This window comes from Rhipicephalus microplus, chromosome 9, assembly GCF_043290135.1.
Source record: "Rhipicephalus microplus isolate Deutch F79 chromosome 9, USDA_Rmic, whole genome shotgun sequence".
Classification (NCBI taxonomy): Eukaryota; Metazoa; Arthropoda; class Arachnida; order Ixodida; family Ixodidae; genus Rhipicephalus; species Rhipicephalus microplus.
In genome coordinates, this window is record NC_134708.1 from 88,315,620 (window position 1) to 88,339,031 (window position 23,412).

General features: G+C 42.9%; 1 long non-coding RNA gene across 1 annotated transcript; it reads left to right on the plus strand.

The window, feature by feature from the left end:
* The first annotated feature begins 6,737 nt into the window (after window positions 1-6,737).
* LOC119163161 (uncharacterized) lies at window positions 6,738-23,145 on the plus strand. Its single transcript, XR_005108666.2, has 4 exons — window positions 6,738-6,863; window positions 12,870-13,133; window positions 15,551-15,778; window positions 21,198-23,145. It is a non-coding gene; the product is annotated as an uncharacterized LOC119163161 (long non-coding RNA).
* Window positions 23,146-23,412: the final 267 nt, after the last annotated feature.

Below are 23,412 nucleotides of genomic sequence, written 5' to 3' on the forward strand. Positions count from 1 at the left end.
GCCCTCTACTTCATCAAAGACGGTCGTCACCAAACCGACTGCCGGCGCTGATCTCTCCGGACAGTGGCTGCAAACCTCAGCCAATCGAGATCTTTACCCCCCCGCGCGAAAGACTGTTACGACCGGCCCTAGGGAACCAAGCAAGAGGAGTTGCGGGGAGAACCGGTTCTTGACCGACTGTGTCGTCGACCCCCACCTCCCCATTCAGGCTCCCCCCTCTCGCCGGGAGAATTCCGGGGTCTGCTGTGCGTTCGCGACCATGTTTGGTAACATTTTAGGGCGCCGTGACCACATATGGACCTCGTGTTGGGATGTGCCACTCCATGTGTTGTGAGGTGTGTTTCCCCCTCTATCGTGGCCGAGGGGCCGGAGACACCGTATTGGCTGACGATGCGGACGGGGCGCCCAGTGTCAATGGCGCGGCGCTATAAAATGCCGAAGACGTTTTGTATCACACTCACTCTTCTCTCTCTGGGACAGTTGACCAGTTCTCCACATGTAAATAAATCTCTGTTGTTCGTTCGGGCGCTTCTTCTCGCTGAATTGTTGGACGATGGATCCTGCGACGGGGCCAGCTACCGAAAACGAGACCGGCAGGACCCGGAGTCACAACAGTGGCTTCACTTTCTGCTGGCAAGGCATTGCGGGAGCTTCCACTCCAGCAATTTTTCTTTCATCCTCCTTGGGCAGTAGTTGCGCGCCCTCTTCCTCCACCAGCGAGACTAGACGCTCTTGACGCGTAGGCGCGAACATACACGTGGCAGTGGTTAGCCTTTAAAAAGCTTCGCCCCTAAAAAAAAATACAGCATATTTACGGAGTGAATGATGATGAGAGGGGCTAAGCGTGATGCGCTTGATGTGCTCGCGGCCGTTTCGCCAGCTTCACATATGCCAAATTCGGTATTACGGTACGCCAATTGATGACGGAGGTATGTGGCTGGTGCAAACATAATAATCATGAGATGCGTGTCATGTGCGAGCATGAATACATGCCACAGTCAAGGCGCCAATACATTTCGACGTGAGGCCGTGCGTGTGCTCGCCGGCGTTCATGGTCGCGTCACGTCGGCGTTGCCGCGCCAGGATGCCGGTCCTACTATATACTCGCAAGTGCGCGCCGCGCTGCGTTACTTTGACCAACGCCTCCTAGATTTCCTGTGCCTGCCGGATATCGGCGGTCACTTGGGAAGCGGCGGTCGTCGGAACTACGGTGGTGGCGCCACTCAAGTAGGGATGTCTTCAAGTAGGATTTTACGTTTTTGAAGCCTATATGCAACAAAAATAACGTAAAAAGTTTTGAAAAAGCGTAAACGCAATTATAATTAACCCTACGTAAGTGACGTTGTCATTCAGCAACATTTGAGCAAGCAACTTTTCTATTACAAGCCTTCTCTGAAATTAGTAGCAAACGCCAAAATTGCCGATCTCAAAGGCCAGGACTGAAATCCTTACCCCTACGTAGGCAGCGCCGCCATAGATGACCGGCGTTTCGCGCTCATCCGGCAGGCACAGAAAACCTAGGAGGTGTTGCTTTGACGCATGCGCGTTTCAGCGCGTCCAGCATCCCTCCGTCACGAAAAGAGGGAGACGCAGTGTTGTCTGGGTAAAGCCCAAACTCCATAAGCGCGAAAATGCACGCGACAGCGACGAGCGACGCGACGTAGATCGGCGTCGCGCGATCAGTCGCTAGCGCAGGCAAACCTCATTCACGCGACGGCTTCGGCGAGCGAATTCCACTGTTGCTGGCATGAGGCCGTCAACTCGCACCAAGAAAACCGCGTAGCGAGCAGTTTCCAATTAAAAAATAAGATATATTGTTGTGTAATGGAACGGAAATTGTTCATTATTGCCTTGCAGCATTTTTTATATGCGCATGCGTAATAAACATTGCGTTATTTTTTGTTGCGCATACGTGACTCGGGCAGGGTCACATGCACCTATGTAGTCTTCGTCTTTTCCGGTTTTTCGCTATTGGCTGCTTGAGCCCAGCACTTCCGGGCGATGAGCGACGGTTTCCAAATCTAGAGAACAGAGCGATCGCGCGAAAACGAGCACGCGACACGTCGCGCGAACGCCCTGTTTCGTCGCTCATAGCGTCGCTCGTCGCTGTCGCGTGCATTTTCGCGCTTATGGAGTTTGGGCTTAACTCATCGGCGCGAAATGCAGCATGTAGCTTTTCGCGCCGGTTGCCATCGGGCCGCACCAACGGACGCTGGTCGCGCCTAGCGTCAGACGTAGCGTCACTTTGCCTAGCTTCCGCGCACGTCAACGCTAAATTGGAGTGTATTGGGCCCTTCATGATGCGCTCGCGGTCATTTTGCTAGCTATATACCAACTTTGGTGTTACCGGACGCCAATAGATGACGAAATATATGACTGGTGCAAACATGATAATCCTGACACGCGTTTTATGTAAGAACATGACAACATAGCACACTCGTAGCGTGCTCGCGGCCGTTTCACTAGCTCCACATATACTAAATTCGGTATCACGTGACGTCAATAGATGACGAAGCAAAATGACACGTCCAAACATGATAGTCGTGACACGGAAGTCATGTACGGCATCATTTACCTCCACCTCGTAACGTTGTGCTGATGCTAAAGTAATATATCAACATTTCTCATTCGTGATTCGCACATCATCAATGCCCACTGTACGTGGGATCTGCCAATTACTTGGGTTTGTTAATCTTTGTATTTGCACCTGAATAACTGGGCGAACAGTGCTATGGTGGATGACACGTATATGGAAGTGGTTGGGTTGGCGCATACGATGTTTCATGGCTTTAATATATGACGTCGCAAATACGAAACAAGAAAACATCGGCTTAATAGCCCAAGATGGTGGCGTCCATATGTCTTGGGTAAAATAGTGCATATACCAAGACAGCGACAGTAGGGAGTTTCAGAATTGGGGGCCCAAGACACTGGGTCTCCAAGCTGTGCTGCGTACGTGGCTCTTACGTTCGAAGGACAAGCAGAGTTTGGGAATGGGGTGACACGCAGATTGAGACACGACGCGCAGGCCGTAAGAAAGTGCGCGTGTGCCACCTCACGTTTAGTACTTGGAATGTCTGCTGGATGGCGGTACTTCTATATGCTGAATATATAATGAAAATATGCTATAGATGGCAGTACTTAGAGTGTTCACTAGATGGACGGACGGACAGATGCACGGACGGACGCACAAATGGATGGACAGACGGACGGTCGCACAGACAGACGCACGGACGGACGCTTCACCCCACTCATCATTATGCACTCTGTGGATATTCTGTGATTTTACTTGGTAAGCATCACATTCAAGGCAAATTTTATTGGAGAATAAGTCACTAATACTCGTCTCTGTAAGTTATTTCATGAGAAACAACTATCTTTTTATTCATAGTTAACGTGTGCCGGTTTCCTCTGCAATTGAAAAGGGTGCGCGGGTGCCGCTCCTCTATAGTCGGGCCGTAGAGGTGGCTACCTACTTATACGACGACTACTACATACATCGTGGACGCACGACCCACGGCTTAGGGAGTTTCGCCTCCAAAAGTGGTTAATGAATTTATAATATAAAGAGTACTTGGTACTCAACTATGGGAGAGCATAACGCCGTCCCGTGGGCCGCACACTTGTGTGTTCAGAAGAAGTGAGTAACGATTTAGACTACTCGGTTCTCTACTATGGGAGAGCACTGAGCCGTCCCTAGTGTGTTTAGAAAAAGTGGTTAACGATTTAGAGTACTTGGTACTCTACTATGGGAGAGCATAATGCCGTCCCGTGTAGCCACCTGCCGTTGGTTTGACTTTCTCAGAACGTCGAACAGTCAAAAGGGCCGACGTTCCGCCAGCAATCGTGTACACAAGAATTATTTAGTGCATATAGCAAGGTATGGTAATCAGCTTTGATCAATCAGCACTGTAATGTAGAGTCATGGAAGTACTTTCCCTGCACATACGTGGAACACGCTATACTCCGAGCAATGCACGTACCTGCTATTCCAGTATCTCTAAGGCAAGTACATATGAATGACAAATTTTCCCATTTGTGGTCGGTATCACGTCAGCCAGCCGATAAAACACCGTCCAGTCAAGGTAGGCCCAGGTGACCAACCATCCCAGACTTCGTGAGACTGTCCCGGCTTTTTTTGCTTTTTTGTTTTTCTTTTGTTTTCAGCGTCCCGAGACCCGTGCCGTCCCTATCGTGACGGCTATATATCCCGGATTTATTTCCGACCGTTCAGTTAGAAAATTATATGTGATTCGACGCACGCCCAGCAACGCGGCGATCATTGTCTTTTTGGGCGTACGTCAAATATACCTTCCACCCCACGACAACCTCTCTGACGAGTTTGAAGTCCTCCACACTGCAATGCCGGTTTTTGGCACAAAACCAACCTTTTAAGTAAGCAGAGTTTTTCCAGCCTTAAGGCGCATCCAACCTCCTCCAGATCGTAGCATTTTTTTTTCTTATCCCGTTAACAACGTCCATATGGTAAGAGTATTCTCGGTTATATAGAGTTTGCGGAGAGCTACTGGTAAAAAAAAAATTCTGAACTTCCGCGAGAAGCGCGGCAACTTTTACGAATACGTTTTCCAGCAAGAAGTATTAGGAGCACCTTGTAAACAAGTGAATCCCCGCTACGAGATTAATTTGATCGATTAATATGTGTGGTTTAACGTCCCAAAACCATGATTATGAGAGACGCCGTAGTGGGGGGCTCCTGAATTTTCAACCTCCTGGGGTTCTTTAACGTGCGCCCAAATCTGAGCACACGAGCCTACAACATTTCCGCCTCCATCGGAAATGCAGCCGCCGAAGCTGCATGGGATTCGATCCCGCGACCTGCGGGTCAGCAGCCGAGTACATCAGCCACTAGACCACCGCGACGGGGCTTACCGCTGCGAGAGGCCGCAACTATAAGGAAACTTCACCCCTCCCCCCCATCTGAGTTGATAGTTCTTGCCCAGTGTACCATATGAGCGTAAAGCTCAGCCCGAATCTCATTCTACCACCGCATGGTATGCACATAAGGGAAGAAAACATTTTTAACAGAACGTGACAGATATATAAAATTTCAGTATGGAGCAGTCATTCATCTGCCCTTGGGGGTCACGGGCAAGCTAGCGCTGCCGTTCCAAACGTACGGCCTGCTCTGCGCGCCCACAGGAGCTAGGCGTATGGAAACTTAATTTGGGATGCGGTGACTCGCCGTCCTTACGTACTTTTTTTCCTCCTCACTATCTTCTCTCTTCCTAACCCTTCGCTGTACTATAATACACATATAGTGTACACGACTGTGCTATACATGTGTACACGTGTGTCCTGTGTGACGTCAACATGGCTATGCTACATGTGCTTTAACCTCCCCTCTCACCCCTCACTTCCTGATTCATTGATACGACGGGGTTAACGTCAGAAAACCACCATATGATTATGAGAGACGCCGTAGTGGAGGCCTCCGGAAATTCAGACCACCTGGGGTTCTTTGACGCGCACCCAAACCTCTCGAATTTTCGCCTCCATCCAAAATGGAGTCACCGCAGCCCCTTACTTCCTGGCTCACGCCCTCCTATATATTATTATCATATGAATGAAGGAAATAAGCTTCATGGCGAGGGTCCCGTTTTGGCAGACTGATGCCTTCAGGTAGTATGCGGGGAATTATTGGTCAACTGCCAGTTTGTAATAAGGCGAAAAAGCCACGTAAGTCTTTAATTTACAATCTTACATGCAACTTTGCAACAGCACCGGAACTCATTGATGCAGCTCATGCAAAACTGGCGGACTTGCTGAACGGTGTTTTAAAATAAAAGCCACTAAGCAACCTTTGAAAATACAAAAACAAGAGCGTTAAGAACTAGAACTAGAGTTCACTATAGTTGTGGCGTTTCACGCGCGTCATTTCGGCACCATTAATTGCACCAGCAGTTCATGTTATATATCATAAAAAAACAATTAAGCTTTCTTTCTGTTGGTCGACTATTCCACGCACGATGGATTAATACGTAGGGTTTAACGTCCCAAAACTGCCAAATGATTATGAGAGACGCCATGTAGTGGAGGGCCCTGGAAATATCAACCTACTAGGGTTTTTCACGTGCACCCAAATATGAGCGCATGGGCCTACAGCATTTTCGCCTCCATTTATTATGAAACCGCCGCAGCCGGGATTCAATCCCACGATCTGCGGGTCAGCAGCCGTGTGCCTTAGCTGCTAGACCACCGCGGTGGGGCAATTCCGCATACGAGGAATATTAGTTGTATTTTCTCTTGAGCCCTAGCTGCATTGCCATGCGGTGGCGTGCTCTAATATTGTTTCACATGTCTGTGGAGTGCGATCAACTGATTTGACTGTTAACTTTGTTTTGTGAGTTTTCGACAGCGCAAGCTATAAGTTCGAGATCCTGGTTGGCTCAAAGATGTTATCTGTGTTCAACACTTGGCGATGGCATTGTCCACCTGAAATAAGTTGCGAGGAGAGTAGTGCAGGCAAGAAAGAAACCACTTTCAAGCCCCTGAACTCGTAGTGGTTTGTCGACAGCACTTAGATATCAGTTCTCAGTTGCTCTATTACAGAAATGAGTAACACAGATATGCATGCTCTTTTTCTTTCGATCTTGCGTATGCGTTTATAGCGGGGAAGCCTGGGTTCCGAGCATTTCCCCGAAGAGCGGAAACGAAAACTGAAACCTGCAGTTGTGTCTCTCCTCTCCCACTGATATCGACACCACGCTATGGTCGCCCCTAGGAAAAAAAATTGCAAGCTAGTGCTGCGCGCTTTAAACGTTTAAATTAGCCTCGCGATAAAGCTAAACTGCAGCGTAGATAGTGAAATCACGTAAGGCAACTTACGCCAAGGCTCCCCGAAGGTACGTGTAGAAATGACAAGGTGATCTAGCGCTCCAAACGATCGAAGCGTAGAAAGAATGCCGTAAGTAACTTGCGACAGGAACTTCGAAGTGAGTACAGCAGTATAAACAACTTGTAAAACTTCGTCATCTCATCTCTCTTTCGCCTGTTGCGCAATGTTTTTGATAGAGTAGTTACGGCTCCAGGGGAGTTTTGAAAGATCTGTGTCACTTTTAGGTCGAGTGCTGTTACAGGCGCGGGCCCAAATTGTCACGGTGCTCTCCCCCCGTTTGAATAATGTGCGCTCGTGTGTCTCGAATTCTGCGTCGAAAACTGTATTGTCAGAAAGCCGAGAACAGGTCGCCGCTTCGCAGTGTCTGTGCTGCCTGCCGACTTACGCCTGTGAAAGTTCGGAGACCTCAGTTTCGATCGCTGGCTGTAATCGCAAAGATAGATAACCGTCCGCTGAGCCGCTATCGGTCAAGCTCTGTCGCTACAAATTATGTAGTCGCAATAGCGCTGACAGCTTGATTCAACGAATGATTTACGGTCGCCTTGTGTCATGCTTGCTGAAAAACGCTGAACGGAATAAGCCTCTCCCTGTCGGAAATATTCATTAGAACACGGTATCGTAAGTTTACGCTACTGACTGTCTTGCATCTAAATTATCTTTCGAACATTGTACAAACTTCCGAGAAAACATACTCGTGCGCTTGTAACCGCTTGCGGTATGATGACTTCATGAATTCTCCTTTCGCGCGCTAATTATACATATTTTCGAGATAGCACTCTAGGAGGCTCGTCCGTAATAATTAGTTGTGCTGGTAACCTGAATTCAGTGCAGCCTCTCAAAACCGCCTGTGTGAACAGAACTGATATCAGTATGAAAATGTCGAATCACTTATAATGATCTTTTGACCTGTTTGTGCAAGCAACAAGAGACAGCAATAGAGTGATGTTTTGGGGAAATATATGAGCGAACAAGGTAGAAGGAAGGAAGCACTTCACAGCAAAGATGCTTTCCACATTATGTTGTACCAACTGACCCAGCATACCACTTTATGGAGTGATGTTTCTTTGCTGCCGTGATATCAGCTTTTATTCATTAATGTGTACAGATACAATCACACTTGTCTAGAGTCAATCATAATGTAGTGCAGTGCAAAAAGCAGACAACAAACGAGCAAGGAAACGAGGACACAGCTCATTATTCCAACTAAAGTTTATTAGATTGGGACATGCGTATATATACACTGGCAAAGCAAGAAAAGATAAAAACCAGGAAGAAGAAATCGGGAAGAAAAATCAGCTGCACTACATTATGATTGACTTGTTCCAACTCACCCAACAAGCAACATTGTTCGTCTAAAGTGCCAGGTGGCCTCCTCAGGCGCCGTTTTCTACAGAAATATGCCGACTGAAGCTATATTGATGCCTAACATAGTTATACCGCAGGCTAGATCTTTGTGTTATAACTCAGACATAAACAGAAGCTTATAGCCAACATGAGGTAGCAGCTGGGAACAGCAGCAGCATTCACCGCCACGCGCGCCACCGCTATAGACGAGTACGAATCCATCTGTACAAGGGGCTTCTGATGGCGCAGAGTGTGAAACAACCTGTTACTTTGCCAGTGCCACGGTTGAATTGTTTTGAACATAGAAGAAGTGTTACATGGTAGTCCACTTTGAATTTGAGTTCTGCCGACCCACCGATTGCCATACTACAGCTCACTAGTCTAGGCTGTGAGGTAAAATGATGTCATGGATACACGGGCTGGAACTCCAAAACAAGACAGCTTGCAAAAGCAAATGTTTCTACAGCTGGCTAATTACGAATTTATGTTTAAATGTAAACCACTACTGGAATGGCAGCACTTGGAGCTGTATGCCAAGAACATCATCAGTCCACTAGTGCACTGCTTTTCTGGTTGTTCGGTGCGCTGAACTGATGAAGCAGTATTAATGAGCAGTATCATTGAGATGTACAATCGCTTTTGCGAAGTTTAGCATAGCTCAGCACAGGATGAAAAGTGTAACAATATCATTGTCTTTGCAGAGCTCAACAAGCACCGTTCGACCCATTCAGTGCCATGTCTGAGTAGGCCGTCTAGCAATATAGGCCATATCCGTGAAATAGACAGCTTGAGGATTACTGCATCTCGTGGCTTGCTGGCTTCGTAGCTGGCTTTGTGTCTTCACTTCACGAGGCTTAAGAAACGGAATTGTCAGAGAGCACATCCGTACGTTGTTTATATATATACGCAGCTGGTTGCTGTGAATATACATTTATTCTAAACTCGCACGGCAACCTACGTGAACTTCTAGTTAAAAAATCATTTTAAGCTGTTACTTTTCTACGGCTCCCTGTGCTGAATTAAGAGGCCCGAGCTGCAGGCAGTTTATGTGCAAAAATGTACTTGTACATCAGAGATCACTTGTTAAATTTCAAACCAGAAGCATGGTAGTCAATAAGCACCCTAATTGAACATGAAAGGAGCTCAATAGAATGGGTGGTCTCTGCCCAGTGCACTACCACTAAAACCACACCTTACAGCTAAAGTAATTCATAACTGCAAATAAATAGCATGATCCAATCATGCCGACTACTTAACTTTTATTGTTGTTCTGTTGTGTGTATGATTTGTTTTGCCATTACTATTTTCTTGCATTTCTCATCTTACTAGCAAATATAATGCAATCATTCCTCCTATAGCCTTAAATAGGGCTGCATAATTAAAAATTGATAATTATTAATGCAGAAATTTTGGCTAGTTGGGGAGTGTAAAACTTCTGCATCTTAGAAAGCACCACGGAACAAATACAAATGAACATGCACAAGTTCTACAGTTACCAACTAGTCCAAATTTCTGTGTAAAATATATCTTGTCCTTTTACAAACAGCGCCCATGTTGTTTATGTGTCTCTCCTTTTGTGTTTCTTCCTCTGCGCTTGCTAAGATCTAAAATAAGATAAATTTCATTGACATTGATTGCCCAGCTGGTAGGCATGAGTTTCAACATTATTCAAATACCCAAACCATTCGCAGAGTGAAGCCTAGTTCTTGTAGTCATTTTAGCTGCTGAGAATATTCCTACACCAAGTTCATTGAATAGATGTGACAATAGATACCACCATTGTAAAATGAACCACTAAAACAAGTGAGAAAATATGCCTAATAATAAGGTCAGCAGTCACGAGTGTACTCTGCTGTTTGCAGAGAAAGTCGTCGTATCAAAAAAAAAAAAAAGCTTCAAATGCTCATCGCCCTTTGTATCACACTATCTTGCTAATGCAAAACAGTGTTATAGACAATAAGGCCAAAACAAGGTAATAAAAGCCTGACATCGAAGAGCACCTTCACAAATTGCCTGCCTAAAGAAAGACTTACCAGCAGTGCTGCCATGCATAAATTTTGCATTTAGTGTATTTGTGATTGATGTATTGTGTGTTTTGATCTGTGCTTGTAAATATTTTCACTGTATTTCCTGGCCACCACTGCAATCTTCAGTGTGTTGGAAGCAGAGGGCACAGTAAAGCATGTATTGGTGGAAGTAAAGGTATTATTATTATTAATATTATTATTATTATTATTATTATTATTATTATTATTATTATTATTATTAATATTATTGCAATAGACTCCCTATAAAAGTAAATATGCTACAGAACTTTTGTTAAATGCAACATATTTATTCAGTCCCTTCAGATTTCATTTTAAGAGAGTCTACTGTATTACTCTTATTATTAGCCAAAGGCAACTGTTTCTGATTGAGCAAGTTAAACTACTCTGCCCGTGTTGCGGTTTATTGAGCCTTCACAGAGCGCAACGCTTTCAAGTGCTCATCCTCTATTTTCATTGTCCGCTACCATGAAAAACTTCCAGAGAGCTGCCAGAGCGAAATAGGCTCGGAAATTCAGGATGACATCGTCAGTAGCCAAAAGCATCCAGTCAGAGAGAAAAACAAAAAAGAATGAGTGCCTGGTGGAAAGTGCTGTGTACAATTAGTAGAACCTAAATAAAATATACGTTTATAAATGAATTCTCTGGTAGAGTGGAGGTACTCGGAAGTGGAATGTTTGAAGAAGCTAGTGCTTATCACTCAGAGTTTCTCATCGAAGAGTTGTGCCGAAAATGTCAAGAAAGAGTTTTTTGTTTCTTCAGAATTTGTGGTTCGGCAATGCTGACTGAGCGATACATGCAACACATGCTGAAAACAGTGGTAGGTGAGCACAGTTGTGGTTAGTGTACTGTGGTTTCCTGCCAATGCGTTCTCCTTGCACTTAAGCGCTGCACTTGACATGGTTTTACCTGTCACCACAAAGGAGGCACCGCTTCTCTGCACCACCTTCTTTGACTTTGTAATATACATTGAGTAAACGAGCAGTTCCTTACAATATAAGGATTGTAATATTCAGAATATGTTGTGGTGCATCTAAACAACAGCAGCCCACATATGGTAATCCGAGTGGCTCATTCTCTCTACACCAAGGCTTGTATGCCAGACAGCAAGACATGGCAATTTTTGTTACTTTCAAACCCAGTCTAAAAATACAAATACCATCAAAATCATGAAAAGAATGCTCAATTTTGTTTCTATAATACAGAATCTTTCTATTTACACTAGTTTCTGATGGCACAGTCTTACTGGTTGTCAGTCCCTTTGAAGGCAACCTTGTCCCCGAAGTGTAGCGCATCAGCATTCCTGTACAAAAGCTTCAATATGCTTTGCAGGACTGACAACTTCAGGGGCCTCCAGGCAATGTTCTGCTGACTGTACCACTCATTTTTCAAATTGCTATGACTTTAGAATAATGGCATTTTATTTATGTGTGTGTGCATAAGTTTGTTGTATTTTTGCATTTTGTATTATCTCTGGGATTAATTACTCAGATTATTTAAACACGTCACCTACATAAATTGTAACCTGTAGATTGAAATATTTGGCTATTCTTTTCTTCATCTATTTGTTCTGACGCAGTTGTGATCTTTGCACGCTTGTCTGCATTTGAAATATGTGACCAGTAGGTAACAAAATTATCAGAATAAGTTATCCCGGTTGCCCCGCCGCGATGGTCTAGTGGCTAAGGTGCTCGGCTGCTGACCCGCAGGTCGCGAGATTGAATCCCGGCGGTGGCGGCTGCTTTTTGAATGGAGGCAAAAATGCTGTAAACCCGTGTGCTCAGATTTGGGTGGACCTCAATGAACCCCATGTGGTCGAAATACCCAGAGCCTTTTACTACGGCGTCTTTCATAATCATATGGTGTTCTTTTTTTTTAAATCAATCAATTCTTTATTTGCAAGCATCAGATACAAAAATACAATAACTGGTTGGATTCATAGCCAAAGGTTAGTAGAGGGTCCAATGAAAAATAAAAAATCAGATTTCTATGTACAAGAGATAGCAGAATGTGTACGGATATAATCATTATACATTTTAAATTCCACAAGCGTACAAAGGGATAGCAAATGTATCGGTAATTGCAGAGTTACAATTCTTGGTAAAAATGGAAATACAGTAAAACAGTGTAATTTCATGCAATAATATTCAAGTAAAATTTACATGTTCAGCCTCGAGGAAAACTGTTTTTTTAGCAAGTTTCAGCAAACTACTGGCAAGCAAAAATAAAATGACATCCTGACTGTCTACCCTCAAGCCATATCGTTCTGACTAAACTAGTATTTTTTCAGCACAAATGAAAAATTTTTTGGTTGTTCTATTTCTGCTGGTAGTTTATTCCAGACTTTTGCTCCTGAAAACTGTATAAAGCGTTCCCCATATGTATCTCTAGTATGGGGGAGATTGAAATTTCTGTATGCTTGACGCTTGATTTCTAGTCACACGAAAGGGGGTGCAAAATACGTTTAGCCCCTCATGTCATCATATCATCATTAAATGATCCGGGTTCTTGAGCAGCAGGCAAAATGAATGTGTGCTTTACAGTACTGTTTTACTGCACATTAGGTGCTGTTTTAATTTCTCACTGCATGCCTTTTCAATTAACCCATCAATGTTCATTTTCAGATCACTGGGGGTGTAGCAACACCACTTGTGTTCTGTGCTGACCTAGACTCCATACCAAGCTCGTGCCTGGGACGTCGGCATCATATTCCACATTTGGTTCTGGGAAGCGGGGTAGTTCTAACCCCTCATGTGTGCTTGTCATGTATACAAAGTTTGGCGCATAGAATTGTGTGAAACAAAAAAAAATGATATACTTCTCTCTACAAGCCTATGCCATTGCATGAAGTCAGTCCTGAAAATACTTGCCTGAGAGTCATTACAGCGGTGAGTGTCTGGGACTGCAGCTGCTGATTTATGGTTTTTCCTGCATGCTACCAGTGTCTCTAGCCTGTTGAAGTGTCACAGCTAGGCTTTACTTTTGCCTACTTACCTGAAGGTACCTGTGAGCCGGACCATTTATTTTCTGTATTTTCTTCAACTTAGTGATGTAGTGTAGTGAAAATTTGCGAGTGCTGTTTCGGATCGCCGTGAGAGTACATGTGTGTATGTGTTGTGTTGAAAAACTCATTTGTGAAAGAAAATGTTTGTCAGAGCATCCATGCGACACAATCTCATTTTGAAGCTGTCCTGGTTGTGAGCACTTATATCAGCAGAGAACTGTTATTGGTTGCTGTAGTTGAACCTGTAAAAAGGACTGATTCTATTGCTCTAACATGTGATTGCTCATTTTGTCTTGTGTATCCAGAATAAAAAAGTGCACTGTCAGAATACAGCTTTCCATGCTAACCTTATAATTAAGCCTGCGTGAGTGCCTGAAATATTTTAATCAATATTACAGTAGGGTGATTCCACGAGAGATCGACACGGGTCCAAAAGTTGATAGTTTAGATTTCATTGAGTATTTTATATTTCGTGCACCTCTCACCAGGTAGCCCAAAAGTCAACTTCGTTTTATGATTAACGCCATAACTTACGAGAAAAAAAAAATATCAAACTTCACCAACACAGAGGCACCAATTTCGTCACATGTCATTTTCGAAAATTGCAGATGCTATAAAAAGTCAAATATTTTTGTTTCAAGGAAGATATTTTTTACCTGAAATGCATGTCTAATGAAGAATGAATTCATACAGTTTCAAGTTTGAAGACCTTAAGAAAATAGCTTTTAAAAATGTCTAATTTTACGACAGTTTAAAATAAGTTACGTATTCCACATTTTTTTTTCCAAAAGTAATGCAAGCAGCGTTTTCAAACTTGACACGTTTTAAGGATATAGTGTGTTCATTAGGTACATAAATTATTGCTGCCGTAGGGCAAATTTAAATTTTTATATATTGCCTCAAAGTTCTCATATTGGCAAAAGTGTACTGAAGATCATTGCTTTTTTTGTGGTTTTTGTTATGAGCTACAATGAAACCATTGTTTTTAACGGCTTTCGACAGCAAGCACGTGTAAAATAGTTGCTTCCAGTGTGCAGGTTTTCAATTCTTTTCTCTAATAGCTTTTTTAACTATTTCAGTTGAGTTGCCATTGCTGTAATGGAAATTTTTTTGTTTTTGTTCATGCCAAAAGTGTCCTCTTTCCCCTTCGTCTTTTGTGGTATTAGAGCTGTCATTTGGCCATTGGGCTCACAGTTTTATAGTGAATGCCAAATCTTACTCTATTACTACTGCATATACCAAAGTCCTAGATGTACTTGCTTTGAGCACTAGCAACATGATGTATTTCCTGTTCACACCAATCGGCATTTATAAAAACAATAATGTTTTGCTTTACTTGATTTGCAGTTCCATGATTTTCTGGATATATGTGCTTTGAGGTGACCTTACTTGCAAAGCAATCTCTGAATTTGAAGCTATATTTTTTTATTCCAAACCTTGCAGCATGCCTGTTTTGTGCAGTTCAGTTGTTATGGAGACCAATACATCTATAATTTGCTGTTTATCTTGTGATACTGTTGCCAAGAAAAGCTGCCAGGACATTGAACTTATCCTATTCAACATCTCGGCTTATGAGCTGGCTATACATGTGCAAAGTATAATGAAACATAATCTTTGTACGATCACCTCACATAGCCCTAATATGGGTTTCCTATGTGAATACCAATCTTCCATCTAAACATAATTCAAAATGTGTTTTCGAATGTTGTAGGTGCAGTTTTTAATGATCGTTGGAAGAGTTCAGAATAAATTTAACTGTTGTTTTATGAAATAGAAATAGCGTGGCTTTTACCGGGGTACCAGGCGCAATCACACAGAAAAACACTGCTTTCACGTGAACTTTGGTTGCAAACGAGAGGTATGCATGACCTAAAAAGTTTTTGCCAAAATAAACATTAAAGCATGACTTTATGGCATAATTTCATGTGGTCCTTTAGAAATGGCAGTTCTTTCTCTGACTAAATGATAGATGCCTCGCTGATACATGATGGTAAGCATGGATTTCATCTGCATGGATTTCAATGTTTTTGCGAGTGCATAGGGCTTCATGTCTTCTGCCTTCTTTTGTTCTTTGGTAAAAATTGGGCTGTTTCTATATTGCAATGCAAAGCCAACAAGCCCGAAGGTTCATCAGGACATTTTGAGGGGCTAGTTGGTTCATTCTACGCAGGAAAAATTTGCGCTAAAATAGAAAAAGAAAGCACAGAAAAGGAACTTGAAGCAAATTGAGTGCAATTTTTTCTTGCACCGAAAGCTTCAATTTTACCGAATTTTGTACATACTCGCGTTTCTCTCCATTAGGAAATCTCACTGACCTGACTGTGGTTAACATTGGGGAGCCGCACCTGCTGCCACAGAGGCTGTCTCGCCGGTTTGGGTGCAGCCTGTGCTCGTACACGGCAGCTGCCAGCAGCCTTGTGGAACGCCACATGCGGACGCACACGGGCGAGCGGCCGTACCGGTGCGAGCACTGCTCCAAGGCATTCAGCCAACGATGCAACTTGGTGCGGCATTGCAGGATGCACACAGGCGAGCACCTTTTTTTTTCGTTCTACGGGTTGACTGAGATTGCCATGTGGCAGTGTCCTTGGGTAATTTAGTTATTCACTTAGAATATATTGTTCATCCTCTCTCAAGGGTCATTACAGGAAGGTTTGGCACTCTGTATCGCATAAGTAGGCACATAATTATACGGCTTACAAAAATGACTTAGACATCCACTTATATGAGTACACTCAGACCTTATCATAACAAAGTGTATATTACATGATAATAGATTCGTTATATCTGAAAATTCCGTATAAAGGTTTATTGCTAACACTATATCCATGGCAACACTTTTTCTCATTAACTTTGTTATAACCAGTATTTCGTTATTTCGAGTTCATGATATCGAGCTCTGAGTGCAGTATGTAAAAGCTCTCTTACCAAACAATCAGACACATTTGAATTGTTATAACAATATATAGCATTCAGGTTAATTGTCATGATAAATCACATAAATATACATCAAGCACATAAATTTATTAACATCATTTATATTTACCACATCAATCAATTGATTTCATGCCTCAGGAAAAAAAAGTTCAGTGTATCTTTGTTTGTGCACTGTAATGTACTGATTTGTTGTATATGATTTGTCCTCTCACTTCATTTTCCAGGCAGTTGTAGATAGTTGTTTCGCTCAATTTTAAAATCATCTTTCGCTACCGAAAAATAAAATTTAATCTACTTCGAAATCTGCTTATTTGCTGCGCCTCTAGATCACATACTTGTAACATTGCTATGGCTGACTCTTAGGTATCTTGAACATATGAGGCGAGATGCAAGCCATTGTATTCTTTCTAGTGTTGTTTCTTTAGAAGCGATCAAGACCTTCCAATATACTCTAGTGGTTATTGGGTTCGACTTCTGACTCAATGGTTATGGGATAGAATGGGCTGCATTTCGGGGAAGGCAAAATGCTAGAGGTCCCATTGCCGAGATTTAGGTGCACGCATAGACTTTATACAATAATACCTAGAGCGGAATCTGGCGCTAGTGTCTACGTAAGCTCCTTCAGCGGCGCTTGTACCCCCATGGGAATGATAGGAAGTACAAGCTTCGGATCTGCTTCGGATGGATCACATTCTTGAGATTCACGACACTTGCTTGCTGAGCGTAAAACAAAGTAATATGAAGTTATGTCTAACTGAAACTTGCTGCATTTTTTTAGTACGCAAACTTTATTGAAAAATGGTTTTGTGACTGGGTGGTAGAAGCGAAACCTGGAGAAATTTAACCAGCAGGGTATGCATTGCTCTGCCATTGCGTTCCAGATTTGGCATGGCATCAAGATTTAATGAATTATTCTTTACAACATTTCAAGACAAAAATTCTTCTTTTGCTCTCGAAAGTATGCAATATCTATTTATGGGAATAACAGCACAGTTTTAAGTGAGAAACACCTAACGTTTCGTCTGCTGCGATGCCAGGCGCGTCTGTTTGAGTAGTTTGCCCCCAACGCGCCTCTCGTGCTCTTGTGAAGTCGAGTCAGAAGAAGAGCGTGGCGGTGCGTCTACTTTGCGTCACCGTCGTTTTGCAGTTGATTTGAACGAGTTTTGGCAAGATGCACTAACAACAAACAAGAACTCGATGTAATATCCTGCGCTTGCATGGGACGCTACATCTATGCACAGCGGTGGGTGGAGGACACTTCGCTTAAACTGTCAAACACGACTTATACAGCTGCAGGGTTGCAGTAAATTGAGAGGCCTAGCAGTTTTCAGCTTCTTTGAACAACAAAGGCGTAGCTTCAGTCCTTTGCACCCACCCCATTACCCACTCTACGCGAAGAATGAAACTGAAGCTGTAGAAAAAGATCCGCTGACAGTTCGCTGGCTAACACTATCAAATCCGAATCCTGTACTTCCCATAATTCCCATGAGGGTACACGATCGCAGCGCCAGATTCCTCTCTAGGTATTATTGTATGAAACTCTATGGGTGCACGTTAAACACCCCCAGGTGGTCAAAATTTCTGGAGCCCTGCACCTTTATAACCATATAGTCGCTTGAGGATATAAAGTCCTAGCAGTTATTATATGATTCATGACAATTGGGGGCTAAGTGAATAAGGCGCAATCCAAATCAGGTGCTGCTTGCAGTAATTTTTAGCGTTGTAAGGCCCAAATGGGGTTTAACTTAAAAAATATGCAACACATCTTCTTTGCTATTTTTGTAGTAATAAAGGGTGTATTTCTAAGAGACAAAAGAAAATGTTATCTGAGCTCCAACTGTATTATTGCACAAATTAATTACTAATTGGCTTGCTATGCTATCTATACGTCAGCACTCTCTCGAGTTTTCAGAAGGGTTGCATTAGGGCCCTGTTTGCATTTGACTGGTACAAATCTGATTTTTGTGTGTATCAGAACAACGTGGTACATAAGATGCACTTGGTATTGGCAGGGTTAATCATGATCAGGCCTCATCAGCATCAAGTTGATTGTGATCTGGTTTCTCGATTGGCATTTCACCATCTGCTTCAAACCCAATCCGGATTAGTTTGGTCGGTGTGGTGGCAACAATTGTTGATTGAAGGGAGCAGATCATGGCTATGAGTGTTGACCGGCGCATGATCCAAATTGAGCCTAATCCAGATTCACCCTGATTACGACGAAAAGTGCCCATGTGTGGCACTAGTATTGCTAAATCTTCAGAGGCCCTGAGGCATTTTTTCAACATATAAAGTAAGCGTTGTAGTTCTGTAGATGAGACTGTTGTAATGTTGTGTGAAATATGTTACTGCACTACACGCAGCAGAGCATGAATTCTTGTGTCAGGAACATTCAAAAGCAAAATGCTCTCTCTTTTGCAATATCTTCACCAGCAAAAAGGTCATAATTGGTATTCACTGATCTCTTAATTGCAAAGACATTCTCACTAATGGCTGCTTCTTCGCGAATATTTGCTGACCGTTTCGGTGCAACATTTCTTGTGTGGCGCACAAACATCCCATGTTAAAAACATGCCTGAAATTGTGGACTATGTAGCGCTCTGCATCAGCATTGGAAAGAACAATGATTGGTGCAACCTTAAAGGACAAGAGAACAGAGTGCATCATAGAACAAACGTGTTTAATTGCCATCTTAGTCAAAATCAAGGAGATGGGCAAAGCATGTTGTGCGTAGGCAGGATAGCCGCTGGCACCTAGAATAACCGACTGAATTCGAAGAGAAGGTACATGCCAAGGGGTAGACACAGTTAGGTGGGCAGATGAGACGAAGTTTCCGTAGCGTTGCAGCAACTAGCATAAGACTCGATTCATTGGTAGAACACAAGAGACGCATTTGGCCTGCAGTGGGTGTAGTCAGGTCGGTGTTAACGACGAAGCCTTTCGCAACAGAATATTTCGAACTTTTTATCTTGATTACCTGTCTAAGCGACCAATGCAGCTGCATTGCTTATGAGCACTGTGTGCCCGCCCCCCGAAAGCTGTAGCTTTCCGTGGCCACCATTGTTTTGTTTTTTCTACAGAACTTCCTGCTTTTTTGTGGCATGTTTCGCTAGTATTGTTCGTCGTTTTTAGCAGTGGTGGAAAAGGGCCACATTTAGAAGTGTACCGTATATACTCGCATAATGATCACACTTTTTTTTTTTAAATTGTCTCCAACTTCGGGATGCGATCATTATGCGGAATAAATTTTCCCTAAAAAAATATTCCGAGCTCTGAAAACACAAAAAGTCGCTAATCAAAATTCTTACGATAACTATCATGAACATAACCAAAAATGAAAGTAAATTAAGGCTTACCTTTGTAATAAAATGCACGCATTACGCAGTCGCTACATGCATTGGCACACTACCCTTTTATTTTTTACCTCTCTGACCTCATAACGTTCACTCAGACTCCGAAGCGTCACTGGCGTCAGTGTTGTCGCCGCACGATTCCCTGTTTGCAGGGTCTTCACTGTCCCACAGATGGTCATCTTCCATTCCGTCGAGCGCGTTGGAAATGCCAGCCTTTTTAAAGCTCTTGATGACCACCTTGTCGGAAATGGTACTCCACGCTTCGAGAATTCATGAGCAGAGGACTTTCATGGACGGTCTCCTGATTTTTCCACTTGGCGTGAAATCGTGGTAGCTCGCCGCCATCCGCTCTGCATACAGCCTTGGGATGTTGTCCTTGAACGGTTTGTTCAGTGACACGTCCAGAGGCTGTAGCAGCGAAGTTAGACCACCAGGGATCACTGCGATTTCTGTGCGCCGCTCCTTCTGCTCGGTACGGACAATGTCAACGAGATGGCCTTGAAAGCTGTTCAGCACAAGAAGTGAAGGAAAAGTGCTCCTGCTCTTCGCCCCCAAACCGTCTTGATCCAATCGACCATGAGGTCTGCCGTCATCTACCCTTTCACTTGAGCGGGGATGTGGATGCCACGAGGAAAGTTTCCCTTCTGAATCGTTTTTCATTTCAGAATAACATACGGCGGCAGCTTCCGCCCGTCTGCCGTCACTGCAAGCATCACTGTGCATTGCTGCTTCTCCGCACCACAGGTTTTCACGAGGACGCTTCGAGCACCTTTCTCGTTCACAGTGGTGCTTCGAGGCATGTCGAACGTTAACAGCGTTTGGTCGGCGTTGCCTATCTGTGACAGCAGGAAGCCTTCTTCTGGCGTATCCTCGTGACGAACCTGTGGAAATCGATCACCTTGTCTTCGTATGCAGATGGAAGTCTCTGGCACAACCACGTTCGCCGTCTCAGCGACAGTCCATTCCGCCACATGAAGCGTGACGAACCTGTGGAAATCGATCACCTTGTCTTCGTATGCAGATGGAAGTCGCTGGCACAACGACGTTCGCCGTCTCAGCGACAGTCCATTCCGCCACATAAAAACACATGGCAGGCATTCAGTTAAAACTGCGGCATTTGCCCTTACTGCAATCCTAAATGGCACGTTTCCGCCAACAGTGGGCAAAAATTAGGAATATCTTTGGTGCATACAGTTGGCTAGTTTCATTTGACAGATAATAAAGGCGATGATCATCGGCTAGAATTGGCACACGACATATTGATGCGGCAAGTTCGGGGTGTGATCAATACGCGGGTGAAAAAAATTGCATTTAGACGACAAAATTTAGTAGTGTAATCATTACGCGAGTGCGATCATTATGCGAGTAGGTATATACGGTAGTATACTTATGTGTTACTATAACACATGCACTTCATTACACTTAGTGTACTTGCACACATGCACATAATGTGACTGTGGTCATTTCATCTCCTAATCGCAGCAAAAGGCGTGCATTTGTCTGTCATCATTTCTCTATTTGTTTTTTTGGTTCTTTTGATAGCTTTGCAATCCCCAGGCGGTCTGGCAAATCAGACGTTGACTGTGCCTACACAACTTAAGCACTTGTCTGTGCAGCTTGCAACACATTTATTGTTCATTTTTCTTTTCTTTGTGTAGGTCAGCGACTACCAAGTGGCGCTACAAAGAAACGTGTTTAGAGCCACCGCAGTGTCACCTTGCAATGGAGCCTTACTACAATAATGCCTGAGACATTGCAAAACCCAACGATGCCATGCACAGATGCAGTTAGCCAGAGAAGATATATCATAGTATATTTACAAGTTCACATGTTTAATATACCATTGTCTCTAAATAACCTATTGCAAGGCAGCAGCAGCAAAAAGCTGGAAAAGTCGAAAGAGGCAATGCCGGAGTCCTCAGGTGATCCATCCATGATGGTAAAGAAGTCCTATTTTTTGTCTGTTCGAGTATTTACCGTATATACTCCAATCTAGGCCGACCCCTAATCCTAGCTAACCCCCGAAAAATCCGAAGCCGGCAAAAAAAAAAAAAAAAAAAAAAAACCCTTGCATAGAATGTAGGTCGAACGAAAGAGTGAATGAAGAGAGTGTTCACAAAGAGAAAACATTTATTTATGTGAACGTGTCGTGTGTTTGCACACAAATTAGTTTTTTTGAAATCGACCAACTAGCCCAACAACAAGATTTTTTTCAATAATTGTGTGCCCCTTTTCTCAATGAAAAATGGTGCGTTTTTCAGGATTCTCGAATATAAGCTGACCTTAGAGTTTGATGCAAACAAAGTTGAAAAAAAAAAGGTATATATATGCCTAGGTTTAAATAAATACAGTAACTTTGTTACGTTTCAGTCGAGGCTAGCCACTGAGATCAATTCTTTGTGAAAAACACTTGCACATATTTATTTTTCTTCTGCATGTCTTTTTTTTATGCTGAATCTTCGAGATGCTGCAGAAAGGGGATCGATCCAGATAAATCAGTGATTGATCATTAGGTGAGTTATCAAAAAATATTGTCAGCCGCTGTTGTTTTCCGGTCAAGCAATCATGTTTATAGTTCTCTTGCTTAACTGTAATTGTGCAGTAAATTTCACGCAGCCTCACTACTTTGGGCATAGTCATTCAATGTATTTAATGTTGCAGTGCAGCCAGGCTAGCGTTTAGTGATATTCTGAAGGAGCAGCATTAAGTTGCCATCAAAGGTAAAGAAATAATGTCATTACTCGTATTCCTGTGTTGTCGACTTCTGACAAAGTATATTAAACTATTATAAATAAGTCCATCAGTATATTTGAAGTTTCTAAACATTTAAATATATTTACGTGTTTCAGCTACTTTATTTATTGTCTTGAAGAATGTTTTTGTTAGTCAAACTTCTGTCATTCGTTTATTGAGGCAGCAAGTCAGTCAGCCTATCAAGCGTTGTGTTCTCGGTTCACAAGTTGCTAAGAAACTAGGTGATACATATAGTTGTGTTGTGTCAGATCTCGTTCTGGCAGTTTATAGAGCATAGCATTATTTTATGTTTTCTCATCTTTTGTGGTGCATACGTATAAGCCATACGCATACATTGCGGTAAAACTGTAAAATTGCTCCTTGCAGTGCAATCCTGATTAAATGATAAATTGAAAGCATAAAGAGTACTCACTGTGAACTTGTCACAATCAGAGTTCCTAATTACGATCGTGGTGAGCAGGTCGTATGTACTGTATCATTCTGTTTGCACGACTCAAAGAACTCGGGTGATAGTTCTTGTGCCCATTTTGAGAAAAATAAAAGAGGAGAAACAGAATAAGTCCAAATCAAAGCTCTTTGCATAGACATTCAGACAGTATTGGCTTAATTTAACGAAATGCCCTTGTTAACAGAAATTGACTGATAAGACACCTAGGTGTTATTCTCTTGCCCAGCCAAATCCGATAGCCTTCTGTTTCTGTAGTCATAATGTTATTAACATATATTTTGTTTACAAGAGGTTGTTTTGAGTGTATCAAATATGAGTGGCATTGACAAATAAAGAAAATTTTTGCTACAATATTTAGGAGCCCGTTGCGAACATATTTTGTAATAAACATGTTTGTTTCTAAACCTTGTGTGCTTTTTCTTGCTTGTCGCTCATTTTTGTGCACATTGCATTGGTCTTTCAAATTCCTTAAAATTAAAGGATGCATTTCGAAAGGTCTTGAAAGTCCTACAATTTCAACCCCCTTTGTTCCATTTCACCTCAATGAAATCTGAACTATGTTTGTTTGTTTTGTTAATCGCAGAATTGTCTCTGCAAACTCTGTAGCGAGGCTGTCGTGGGTTACTGTCCGTCGCAAGTTCCCAGTTAAAATTTAAACAATGTGCATAACA